The 12,998-nt window shown below is 38.8% G+C and overlaps 1 non-coding gene and 1 pseudogene across 1 annotated transcript; one reads left to right on the top strand and one right to left on the bottom strand.

The window, feature by feature from the left end:
* The first annotated feature begins 345 nt into the window (after positions 1 to 345).
* On the top strand, positions 346 to 12,737 carry LOC136151534 (placental prolactin-related protein 3-like; annotated as a pseudogene).
* Positions 5,408 to 5,516, bottom strand: LOC136151973 (U6 spliceosomal RNA). Its single transcript, XR_010660135.1, has one exon. It is a non-coding gene; the product is annotated as a U6 spliceosomal RNA (small nuclear RNA).
* Positions 12,738 to 12,998: the final 261 nt, after the last annotated feature.

The following is a 12,998-nucleotide window of genomic DNA, read 5'->3' as shown; positions in this document are numbered from 1 at the left end:
CAATGGTAGTAAAGTAAAGGGCAGTATTGCCTTGAGAGGAAGGAAGGTACTCAAAGTTTCCTTAAACCCCAAGAACGAGCCAGATGTGAGGAATTAGCTTTATTTGTTAACCAGAAACTCTACCAAGGAAATTTCAGTTCATAAAAATATTACAATGCTAAAACCCACAATTTAGACAGAGAATAGGGTAGGGTAGGGTATATAGACATTCAAAACCATTCGTTGCTTAGTTCATCAGGCCCTCAAGGACCACCCTCACTGAAGTCTTTCTCTATTGCTCAACCTAAAGGTACCAGCATGAAGAAAGAGATAGCTCTACTCCACAGGCAGTTGAACCCTACTTTTATGGCCTCGTGGCTTTCCTTAAGAAGCATTTGATGCAGCAGATTTCTCCATCCCATCCCATCTGGCTGACTCTCACGGGCAACAAGAGTCCTCACCCAGGGATCATTCCGTAATAACCATGGCTCCAGCTCCCAGCTTCCGTGGACACCAGTGGACTTACCCCATCCGAGGTATGAAAGGCAGCAGCATGGCTTGTCTATGTGGTTCTCACTCTGTTCAGACGGTCACAGGTTAGTTAGTTCACTCCCCAACAGCTTCAAATGACTCCCCTCTTCCAGTGGATAGCCATGGACATGGGGATTACTCCCCTGCGCTTCAGCTCCCTCAACCCAAGGTGCAGGTTGGTCCCACTTTCTCTCCTCCTTCTTTCCCCTTCCTCTTTGTCCCTTCTTTGCTTTGTCCTACCGAGCTCTGTATGTATCCGGATATTCCTTCTCAGTAGTCAGGGATTCCTGCCAGTATTCACCTGGTCTTCTGTGAGAACTGCTGCGTCTTTAGACCTTCTTGATGCATTGGTGGAGAGAGGTGTACCCCACTTCCATCTACCCCTCCATCATCTTGTCTGCCCCCATTTGTACATGTATTAGAAACAAGCTTTCCTTTCTATTAAGTAACATTGCCATCACCACACATGTTTAACTTTTGTTTTTTGAGGAGAATACAGGTAAGTTCCAGTCTCCTCTGTTGAGTCAGTCATTCAGTTTTGTCCAAATCTTTGTGACCCCATGGACTGCGGCATGCTAGGCTTCCCTTTCCATCCCCAACTTCCAGAGGTTACTCAAACTCATGTCCTTTGAGTCAGCATGCCACTTGATGATGTCCACTCTCTCAGAGATATTTTTTTTTTTTTTTTGAGATTCCTTACAGTTGAGATCATATGGAATTTTGTCTTTCTCTGGCTTAGTTTACTTAGTGTAATGCCCTCCAGTTTCATTCATGTTGCCATAAATGGAAGGATTTCTTTCTTTTTCCAATGGCTAAGTAATATTAACCTATATGTGTCACATCACATTGTTTTAATCCATTCACCTATTGAAAGATACGCAGGTTGTTCCTATATCAAGGCTACTGTGAATAATGCTGCAATGAACATGGGGATACAGATCTCTCTTTGAGAAAATGATTTCATTTCCTTTGACTGTATATCCAGAAGTAGGATAATGGATCACATAACATTTCTCTTTTAAATTTCTTGAGGAACCTCCAAAGTATTTTTCAATGGGAATTGGACCAGTATACATCCCTACCAACAATGCATAAGCACTCCTTTCTCTCCACAGCCTCAACAAGTTCTGTCATTTCTTACATTTTTGGTACTAGCCATTCAAACAGGTGTGAAGTGATATCTCTTGTGCTTTTGATCTGCATTTCCTTTGATTATTAGAAATGCTAAGCATCTTGTCATATACCTCTTGACCATCTATATGTCTTATTTGTGGGAAAATGTATATTATGTTATACAAAACTGTATTGCCTACCTATATATCAAGAATGAACTATCAGAAAGTTGAATAAAGCAAACAAGCCCATTTACTATTGCATCACAAAAAGATAAAACACAGAAATGGACTAAAGCAAGGTGATGAAAGATTTGAGACAAAACCTTTAAGACATTGATAAGAGAAATTTAAAAAGAGCTAAAGATATGTATAGTTAGCTTGTCTATTCAACTTGTTTCTTGAGGTAGGATTTGTATTACTCTGACCTTCGCTCTTAGAATTGCTTTTGTTTCATCCTACAGGTTTTAGATCATCATGTTTTCATTGTGCTTTGTTTCTAGGAATGTTTTGATTTCCCTTATTTCTTCAGTAACTTGTTTATTAATTAGAAATGTGTGGTTGAAACTCCATGTGTTTGTATTCTTTAAAGTTATTTTTTTTCCTATAATCTATATCTAGTCTCATAGTGTTGTGATCAGAGAAAATGCTTGATATAATTTCAATTTCCTTAAATTTACTGATGTTTGATTTGTGACCCACAATGAAGAAAATGTTTCCTGTGCACTTGAGAAGAAAGTGTATTTTGCATTTGGTTGGAATGCGCTGAAGACACCAATTAGATCTGTTTGCTCTATTATTTCCTTGTAGACTTATGTTTCCTTATTAATATTCTGTTTTGTTGATCTTTTCATTGGTATAGGTGCGGTGTTAACATGCCATATTGTTGTTGTGTTACTGTTCATTTCCCCTTTTCTGTCAGTTAGTGTTTATCTTATGTATTGAGTTGCTCTTATGTTGGCTACATAAATATTTAAAATTGTTCTGTCTTTTTCTTGGACTGACCCTTGATCATTTGGTAGTGTCTTTCTTTATCTCTTATAATAGTTTTTATTTTAAGGTCTATTTTTTCTGACATGAGAATTGCCAATCCGGCTTTCATTTGATTTCCATTTGCATGCAATATCTTTTTCCATCCTCTGACTTTCAGTCTGTGTGTGTCTGTAGGACTGAAGTGGGTCTCTTGTAGACAACATATATATGGGTCTTGTTTCTATAACCATTCATCCAGTCTGTGTCTTTTGGTAAGAATGGGAGATGATAATAGCAACTAAAACAACTGATAAAGGATCGCTTTCCAAAATACAAGCAGCTCAAACAAGTCAGTCATCAAAAGCAAAGGCAAGAGCTGCAAAAATAAACTAGTGGGACCACATCAAACTCAAAACCTTCTGCATAGTAAAAGAAGCCATCAATAAAATTAAATGGCAACATTTGGAATGAAAAAAAAATTGCAAATCACATATTTGTTAAGGGCTTCATATATAGTTTATATAAGAGACTCATGCAACTCAGTGGGAAAAAAAATCAAACAACTCAAATTTTTAACTGAGCAAAGGAAGAGTGAGTGATTTGAAAAATCTGAAGATTAGACTGTAGATGAGAGACACTGTAAGCTTTTCCTTCCAGAACAAAAGCCTCTGTCTTCCTGGCAGTGCTTCCAATCACCTGTTTGGTGATTTCAGTTCATAGTATGTGTCCTTCACTCAATAGCAATTACCTTACACTGAGCTGTGTGTGCTATGAATTGCTCTAAAAACCATAAAAAACCAAAAAAAACCTAATAATTACATACTTAATCTTGAGGCATCTAAAATCCAAGGTGATTTTCAGAATTTTCGACTCCATTGTTTTCTACATTCTATTTCAAAATTGAAACACCTAGTAAGGAGTGAGTAGGGGACTTCAATAATACATGGGTAGAAAGTAATTTAAAACTGGAAGAATTATGGATTATAATTTGGGGGATTTTATTGTTACTAATACTATTGTAATTTTATTCCCTTTAATTCTCTGGTATATTAGATTGATATTTAGTTAATGTAGTAATACAGACACTGAGGAGAACAGGGTGGAGATTCCTTTAAAAAATGAAAATAGAACTGCCAGATGACCGAACTATCCCACTACTGGGCATACACACCGTGGAAACCAGAAAGGAAAGAGACACGTGTACCCCAATGTTCACTGCAGCACTGTTTATAATAGGCAGGACTTGGAAGCAACCTAGATGCCCATCAGCAGACCAACGGATGAGAAAGCTGTGGTACATATACACAATGGAATATTACTCGGCCATTAAAAAAGAATAGATTTGAGTCAGTTCTAATGAGGTGGATGAAACTGGACCCTATTATATAGAGTGAAGTAAGCCAGAAAGAGAAACAGCAATACAGTATACAAACGCATATATATGGATTTTAGAAAGATGGGAACAATAGCCCTGTATGTGAGACAGATAAAGACACAAAGACATAAAGAACACTCTTGGATTCTGTGGGAGAGGCGAGGGTGGGATGACTTGTGGGAATGGCACTGAAACATGTATACTATCATATGTGACCCGAATCGCTAGTCCAGGTTCGATGCATAGTCCAGGTTCGATGCATGATCCAGGGTGCTCGGGGCTCGTGCACTGGGATGACCCAGAAGGTTGGGATGGGGAAGGAGGTGGGAAGGTGGTTCAGGATGGGGAACACTTATACACCCATGGCAGATTCCTGTCAATGTATGGCAAAACCAGTTCAATATTGTAAAATATTTAGCCTCCAATTAAAATTAGCAAAATTAAATAAAATTGTGATACGAACATAGAGACACATAGCACTCAAGTTACAGTAGATTGAGAAAGACAAAGCTTACGAGGCAGGAAGTGAAATCACAGAAAATTAGCAACGCTATCAAAAAAAGGGGGCAGTGTTGCCTAGAAAGAAAGCTGAGTTCTCTAATTTTTAGAGACAACACAAACAAGCCAGATGGGAGCCAACCAGCTTAAGCTGTATACCAGAAACTTCACCAGAAGGAAAGTGAAGTTCATGAAAATATGCGGATGCGAAACACCAAAATCCAGACAGTAAGGAAATACGGTAGGGTATACGTAGATACTGACAACTACTCAGAAATGTAGACATGGAAGCAAATACACTAATGAGCATCAGAAAAATCAAAGCACAAAAGGGTCTGAAAAGTAAATCGTAAAGGGACTTGGTAGTCTGATCAAAAAAATAAGAGAATCAAATTAGACACCAAAATAGAAAGACTTGTGCACATGATAGAACCAGAGAATGCTCAGGAGAGAAAGTTTCGCACCTAGTAGAACAGCGAAAAGAAGCCTCCAGCATCAGGAACAGAAATGCTGGGCAGGACACATGAATGTGCGCTTCTGGGAACAGCCTCAGTTTCGAAGTTTGGGCACTATACCACCTAAAGGTGAACACAGACAAGGATTATAGCTTGCTATGACAGTGAGTCACAGACAATAGTGTTTGTTAGTTTACTTTACTCATTTAACTAAAAACTTAATGAATCACTAAGCAATGGTAATTGACACCTTCAATTTCCAGTCAGATCCTCTTTAGTCATACAATGGATATCTGAACCTGTTATATGATCCCCATTAACAGTATTAATAGTTAAATTTATTGATCATTAATTGAAGCACAATTCCTTTACAATACTGGACTGCCAAACATCAACATGGGTCAGTCATAGGTTTACCTATGTCCTGTCAACCTTGAACCTCCTCCCCACCTTTCTTCACATCGCACCCCTCGAAGTTGTTACAGAAAGATATGGAAGGCTTCACAGGTTTGTGTGTCATCCTTGGGCAGGGGCCATGCTAATCTTCTCAGTATTATTCCAATTTTTTAATATATGTGTTACCAAAGCAAACACACAAATAACACTTTAAAAGAAAAAAAAAATCATATAGTTAGTCATCAACAAACAAATGATCAATTATTTTAGGAATTAGGGTATTCTGCTATATTTACTGCCTGTTTTATAACTGAATTTTATAAGGTCCAAAGTTCCATGTAAGAATTAAACATATATTTATTCGTAACACATGTATACATGCAGAGAAATATATGCACACAAATACGTCTATGTTATACAAGCTACTATTCTCCTTGCCTGTCACAATAAGCTCTTTAGTTGAAGAGAGATAGTCCCAAATTTCTCCAACTTATATATCTTCTTTTTGAGAACCACGTCTTTGGTTTTCACCACCTAATTTTAAATAAACATTTTATTCTTAGGTACCGTGCCCCTTTAAACTAACTAAGAGCAGAGAAAACCTAGTAAATGCTGATGCCTTATCATTAATTAAATTACCACTCTTCTGGTAAATTGGAAAAAGAATCGTGTTGAGATCTATTCAGGATGATGAAATCTCTATTTTATCATTTCTCTTGTCCAAACTGATTCGTGCTCACTTCAGTCTTAAATTCTGCTTACTTACAGAGGACACATAGGAAAAGTAATTTTAAAATCACGCTTGCAAGAGTCTATGATTTTATGCTTTTGTTGGCCAAAGGTAGGGCCAGGAATAATTTCTGAAGTATTTCAATACATCATGGAAGCCTGAAGGTCTAGTTCTCCTATCAAAGAGGAGATATTTGGAGATGGTTCGAAAACTCAGCCCCATGGTTGTCAGGATGTGCTCCCGACCAAACAGATGGATTTTCTCCTTGAAACGTCAGGAACAGTCCCCTGAAACAGTCAGGAAAGGCCAGGCGTGTCCACAGAGCCAGTGACGGGGGCCTGGGTGCTGAGCAGGTAAGATTCTTGGATGACCGTCTGGAGATTTACCTGCCATTTTCTCAAAGAAACAAACCTAATAAGAAGATTAGGGATGCATAAAAGTAGAAGAACTGTCACGTTGCCTAGAAGAAAGTCTAGCAGGAGAACCAGGCGCCCACACTGATAATTGTCAAAGACTTTAACAGTGAGTATTTTGTGGACAGAGCAGAACAAGTGGATAAAACCAATGTTCTAGGGTCACTGCTGCCTTGCAGTCAAAGACAAAATATTTTTCTCTGCAAGCAGAGTCATCACAGCTCCTGATGTGGTCCTGGTTATACACATGCAGACCGAGAGCCCACAGGCATGTGTGATGTGACATCAGGAAGTGAACAGATGACTGCATTGGTGCCCAGTCACCTCCATCTGCTAATAACGGGACCAGGGAAAATTACTTGCCCTCTCCAAGGCATTGCATCTTCATTAACATAACTTGATGATCATAGTGAAGATAAAGGTATCTCCCAGGGTTACTGTGAAACACAGATTTTAACATGTTTTAAAGCTTTTGGGAAAATATCAAATACATGCATGGGGTTACGAAGCCGAGCTAGCAGATCAAAGTAACAGTATCCTTTTCTCTTAGTATTCTCTCTGTACTCAATAGTAGCGGTCAGTCAGTCATGTGTTTACTCTTACCCCCGCGTGATGGTAAACCACACAGATCAACTGTACACTTCTTGTCATTTCCGTGTCTAAAATTCAAGCATTAGTCAGTGTAGAGTGAAAAAATAACACACTCCTAGAGGGCCTGGCTGCTCAGAGTCTGCAGAGTCCCGACATTTAACGGTCTTAAAGAAGGGCCTAAATACTCTGGCCTGAATTAAGTTCCAAATGTTTGCAGAGCCCAAAAGTACTTCTGGGAGCAATACAAAAATGCAGAGAGTAACCTACTTCTACAACTATCTGTGCAAGTATCATCATCCATCTAAATTCACACAGAAGACGCTCCTTCTTCCCCACCCCAGCTACTACAGCACCAACTCCTGCTCAGAGCAACAGGGAAAGAGAAGGCTTCCCTCCACAGGATGGATTCGATACCCTCAGGTGACTAGATCATCTCAGAATGGCTCATGTTTTTATTTTAGCAGGGTCCTGCCTGCTTCTGCTGCTGGTCATGTCACATCTGCTCCTGTGCCAAGGCAACGAATGCCCGTCCTGCGGTCCTGACGTGTTTGGCGCCCCCCTGAAGTTCCTTAGAAAAACGTTTAGCCGTGTCTCCAGCCTGTCCCACGACATGCTTAACCTTTCCACAATAATGTTAAATGAGTTTGTAAGTACTGTGGTGGTGGTCGTTTAGTTGCTAGATCGTGTCGAACTCTTGAGACTCCATGGACTGTAGCCCGCAATACCAGAAGGTAACTTCACGTAAGTGACTGGGCCATACTGTCCTTTCAACAAGAGGGCTGCATCAGCCTAAATTCAAATAACACACTCTCTGCATTATAGATGCGGTCAGCAATAAGTGTGGGAATAGAAGAAATGACCAGCTTTGTGAAATATCAAAGACTCCTAAGAAGTACAATAAATTTTTCAATTTCCTTTCATTCATTTCTCTCTTTAAATTTCTAAAATAAAAGATTTTGTATTTGTCAGCTAGGAATGCCATAAAAGAATACAATAGACTCAGTGGAATAAACACCAGAAATTTGTTTCCTCACAGCTCTGGGGGCTAGAAGTCCCATATCAGGGCACCAGCAAGGTGAGGTTCTGGTAAGAACTCTTTCTTCCCAGGATGGCTTCTCCGTGCGTCCTCACGGAGGGTGGGGTTGGGGCAGACAGACAGAGGAAAGGACACACAGTCACAGAGACAGAAGAGAAAATTCTCTGGTGTTTCGCTTCATGGAGACACTAAACCTATTGGATGAGTGTTTCACCCTAAGAGCTCATTCAACCTTAATGAGCTTTGCTGGTGGCTCGGATGGTAATGAATCTGCCTTCAATGGGAGGGACCTGGGTTCTATCCCTGGGTCTGTAAGATCCCCTAGAAAAGGGAATGGCAAGCCACTCCAGTATTCTTGCCTGAGAAATCCCATGGACAGAGGAGTCTGGTGGGCTATAGACCGTGGCGTGCCAAAAAGTCGGAACCCTTTTCAAAACACAGTACTTTGGCAGTTCGGGCTCTAACACATGAATTTGAAGAACATGCATTCAGTCCATAATACTACCTGACAGAGAGCACTTTTAGGTTGGATTGGGGAAAATGAAGCATGGTGATTCTGGTACTTCAGTATATCTCTGGGCTTTTTTCTCCAGGCTCAGAGTAAATAGCCAATAAGTGAGAGCTGCTCTGCAGTGAACTGGGTGGATGGAACATGTTAAACAAAGCTAAATCCTGTTCACAAAAACGATTATTGGTAGTTTTCTTAATGCTACAAATTATTGCTTTAAGAATTGCAGTGAATAGGTGTAGTGCTACAATAGAAGGGGTGTTTACAATTGGAAACAATTATTCTTTTTCTGATGAAGGTATATATAAGTTGTATGTTAATTCTTTTATGTCAATCAAGGAGAACACAGTAGAGCAGACAGCTAATAAAAGGCGGTGCTAAAAGTTTCTATTAAAGTCATATAGTTCTTGTACTCACTAATTTTTGTTTCATCCTCCATTTTTGACTGTCCATTTTTTTTCCACCTCTTCCAAGTAATCTCTTCAAATGTTCATAACTTCCACTAAAGATTAGTTTTTCTCTATCAAAGTGTTAACTAGATTTTTCTACTCTTATTATTCTCAGTCCATTGCTTAGTATTTCCTATAACTTTAGGCCATTTTTTCCAGGACGTGTCATTTTGTCACCATAAACAGCATTGTATTCTGCATCTTGAATGAACACTAACCTTTTTGGTGAGCGTGTTCAGAGATAAGTCAGAGTCATTACTGTATTAGTCCTTATAAGGGAATATATTGATTCTAACCCACACAAACAAGAGATTAAATGGTTAAATATATGTGCATCCATGCATTCTAAGTCACATCAGTCATGTCCAACTCTTTGCAACCCTACTGACTGTAGCCCAAGAGGCTCGCCTGTCCATAGGATTAGCCAGGTAAGAGTACAGGAGTGTGCTGCTGTACCCTCTCGCAAGGGATGCTCCTCACCTAAGGATCTAACCTGAGGCTTCTTGTATCTCCTGCATTGGCAGGAATGTTCTTTACCACTACCGCCACCTGGGAAGCACCAAGTATTGGTACTAAAGTACTATATTTGGTTCAAATACTAAAAAATAGAAAAAAAAAAAAGATAATGATGAAGTAAAAAAGGGAAAAATTTGAACTTAAAATGTTGGATGTAAAATCATTTTTATAGAGACAATACATAGAAAAAGTAGGAAAAGAATGACTTTCAAATTCTGTTTTGCCCCCTACCGATAAAAACATTACATATCTATAAAACATGTTAATGTTCTGGTAATGGGCTCATCTACTGAATGCCCAACATCCCTAACTAATTACCTGATCACTTTCAGAATGAAAAGTACCCCCAGAGTAAACCAGAGTATATCAACGCCACCAAAGACTGCCACACCAATTCAATTCATGCTCCAGAAGAAAGAGAAAAAGTCCAACAGATGAACGTGAGTCTTTCACCTGGATTTTTCACCAGATCAAATGAGACAGTATGTAGCTTACCAAGCTTCAGGTTATTAGAGGTAATGGCAACTGTACATGCAGAAAATGGTGGAGGAACTGTAAGCAGTTGAAGAGAAATTATATTATGCAGTTGATGAAGCATGAGCAAAATCAAGGGATGACTAAAGATCTGTAGTAGCAAAATAAATAACAGATCTATAAATTGTCCATGCAGACAAATTTAGTTCAAGCAATGCATTAGACACAGGATTGCAGCTATTATTCTGTACAAAAACAGGAAATGAATGGGACATCCATGTGTAAAACATAAGACTGACAAATTTATGAATATGTAAGTAACACACCCCAGTACTGAGTAATCCCTGTTACTAGTGACTCGTACGTGGGAGTCCTATACTGCACCACTCGAGCCAGCGTGTCTGCCTTTCAAAGCTCTCCTGACTCTTCTCTTTCTTCAATTACACCTCCTTCATTCGTCACTCTCAATGACTCCTCTGTCACCATTTATTTTTAATTTTTAAGTTTCCCCCACAATGGCCTATATAACATTGCTTTGCTTCTCATGGCAGCAACAACTGCCTCTGTTCTGAGGTCAACACAGGTTACATATCAAGCCTCAATGATTACTGGCAGCTCCAAATTTTCACCGTTATAATCTCTCCTTTCTGATTTCCTGCATTATCCTTCGTCTTAACATTATTTAAAATATTTTGACATGCATCCCCCCTTAAAATTCTCTCTTTTTCTCTCTACAACTTTCTTAAAGACATCAGCATTCTTTTCCTCTGTTAAGCTCATTAATAATAAGGATGATCAAGTAAAGGAAAAGTTCAAAATGGAGGAGGACGAGGGATTTTTCAATAAGCTTGAATTTAAAGTTTATTGAGAGTTACTACATGGCCATACATTTTACTAAGCACTTTATGTGCATTACTATATTTCATCTGCTCAGTTCTCTGTTCTTTACCACTAAAACAGTTCATGGCTATAATGAAATCAAGCATATTAACTAGAGATCTTCAGCCTCCTGGGATCTACATGCTCAATTCTACTAGTAGTAGTGAAACTGGAGGGAAAACCCTCCATTGTAAATCCCACTGATGCTGTTACTAAAGACAATGCTGTGCCATTATCTGCCTGGACACATGTCAACAAGACAGACTCTTCTGATACCAGCATGGGGGCTGGCGTTGGGATCAACTGAGGAAAGAGAGCCTGTTTGGAATGTCATGTCTTCTTCATTGTAATATTGTAAAACAAATTACCAACCAAAAATCAATACGAATGACTCATCTGATTCATTAATATGAAAGAATCACTGGGTGACAATGATGTGGGCACAGGTAGAATGCCTCTTTCCTGGGTCAGATACTGCAGGCACATACTGACTTGTCATAAAACACTTAGATTTCTCTCAAGCAAATATACAAACATAAAAGACCTCACTCAGTGGGTGGTAGAATTTCAGAGGAAAAAAGAATATTCTTCATGTTATAAATTAGAACTCATCAGAAGAATTAATGCCTAAAGTAAACCAGATTGTTAATAATTCAGTGAAGTGTGAGCTAGCGCTTACATTTTATCATTTTGCAACTTTTACTACCTTCAAAAATCTCTGCATACACATAAGAATAAACAGAAGTCTTGTAGGTCAGCTGCTCTGAGCAAAGATCACATGTTACCAAAACCACTGAATTATGATTATTTTAATGAAAATGTTTCTTATATTTGCTTAGAATGAAGACCTTACTAAGTGGATACTCATCTTACAGTACCTCTGGAATGGTCCTCTGTATGATATAACCCATGACCCGCGGTTTGAGAACGACCTCTCAGATACTATCCTATCAAGTGCCAGAGAGAATTTTAAAAAATTATTTAAATTGCAAACAATCTTAGAGAGGCGATTCAACCAGGTGAGCATCCTGCAGAGGGCTTTCTTGTTTTGTTGATGACTCTGTAATGCATAAGGAGATTTGAAATATCTCATTTTGTAAGAAAAAGATTCATGATTTTACATGCTAGACTGCTACTACATAAAGCAGGAGCCTAGTCATTCATAGTGATAGAGTCTACTGTAAAGGAATCAGAATTTCACTGCAATTTTTGTCATATACAGCCTTCCCTGCATTGCACACAATTCCACCGAAAGCTTGCCTCTTCTTAGGCACAGGTGGTTGAAATATTATCAAGATTTAGAGAACTAGAGAACAGAATTTCCAAGCTCAGCATTTTCCTCAAAGTATCCCAGGACATCTGCTCTTCAAGTTCCACTTGTCTTCTTTCTCTGTTCTTCTCAAATCAAAGGATGAGAGTGGGAAGGAAAAAAGAGAAAGTTAAAATTAACTTGAGTTATGTTTCTACTTTTTAGATTCCTAATTGCTTTCTCATAGGTTGGCTCCAAAATCCATATCTAGAGAGTTTTCTATTCATATGTCTTCCCCAAATCTTAATTTATAATTACAAGGGTTAAAGATAAGCAGATAATGATAAAATGAATAAAAAGTCATTTTCTTTTGGGTATTCAGATTGTTGATCCACTCATATCGAATTTGACCATGAGTCGCATTTACTGGTCAGGATACCGATCCCTGGTGTCCAGCGAAGAAGATATGCGTCATTCTGCATTTTATAAACTGTTCAAGTGCCTAAGCAGGGATTCCCGTACAGTTAACATGTACAGCAAGATCTTGGCCTGCCGAATCAGCGACGAGTGCTAAATCCACATCCATCCGATCCAGCTCTGAAATGGTCCTAATGATCTATCCCATAGCAAGCTTCTTTGAAATTTACAGCTTTTTCATGCATGCTCTGTGAAATGGGTCTCCTCTTAAAAAATTAAACACAGACTCTGTAGAGATGTCAAAATCTAAGAGGGTAATTTGTTAACATTTCTTATTTTCATTTAATTGAAAAGCAAAAGATTATCCACCCCTATAATTGAGAGAATGAAGCTCCTGAAACTGGAGCCCATTACACAG

Source organism: Muntiacus reevesi, chromosome 20 (assembly GCF_963930625.1).
Source record: "Muntiacus reevesi chromosome 20, mMunRee1.1, whole genome shotgun sequence".
NCBI lineage: Eukaryota > Metazoa > Chordata > Mammalia > Artiodactyla > Cervidae > Muntiacus > Muntiacus reevesi.
This window is presented reverse-complemented; position numbering and strand designations above follow the sequence as displayed.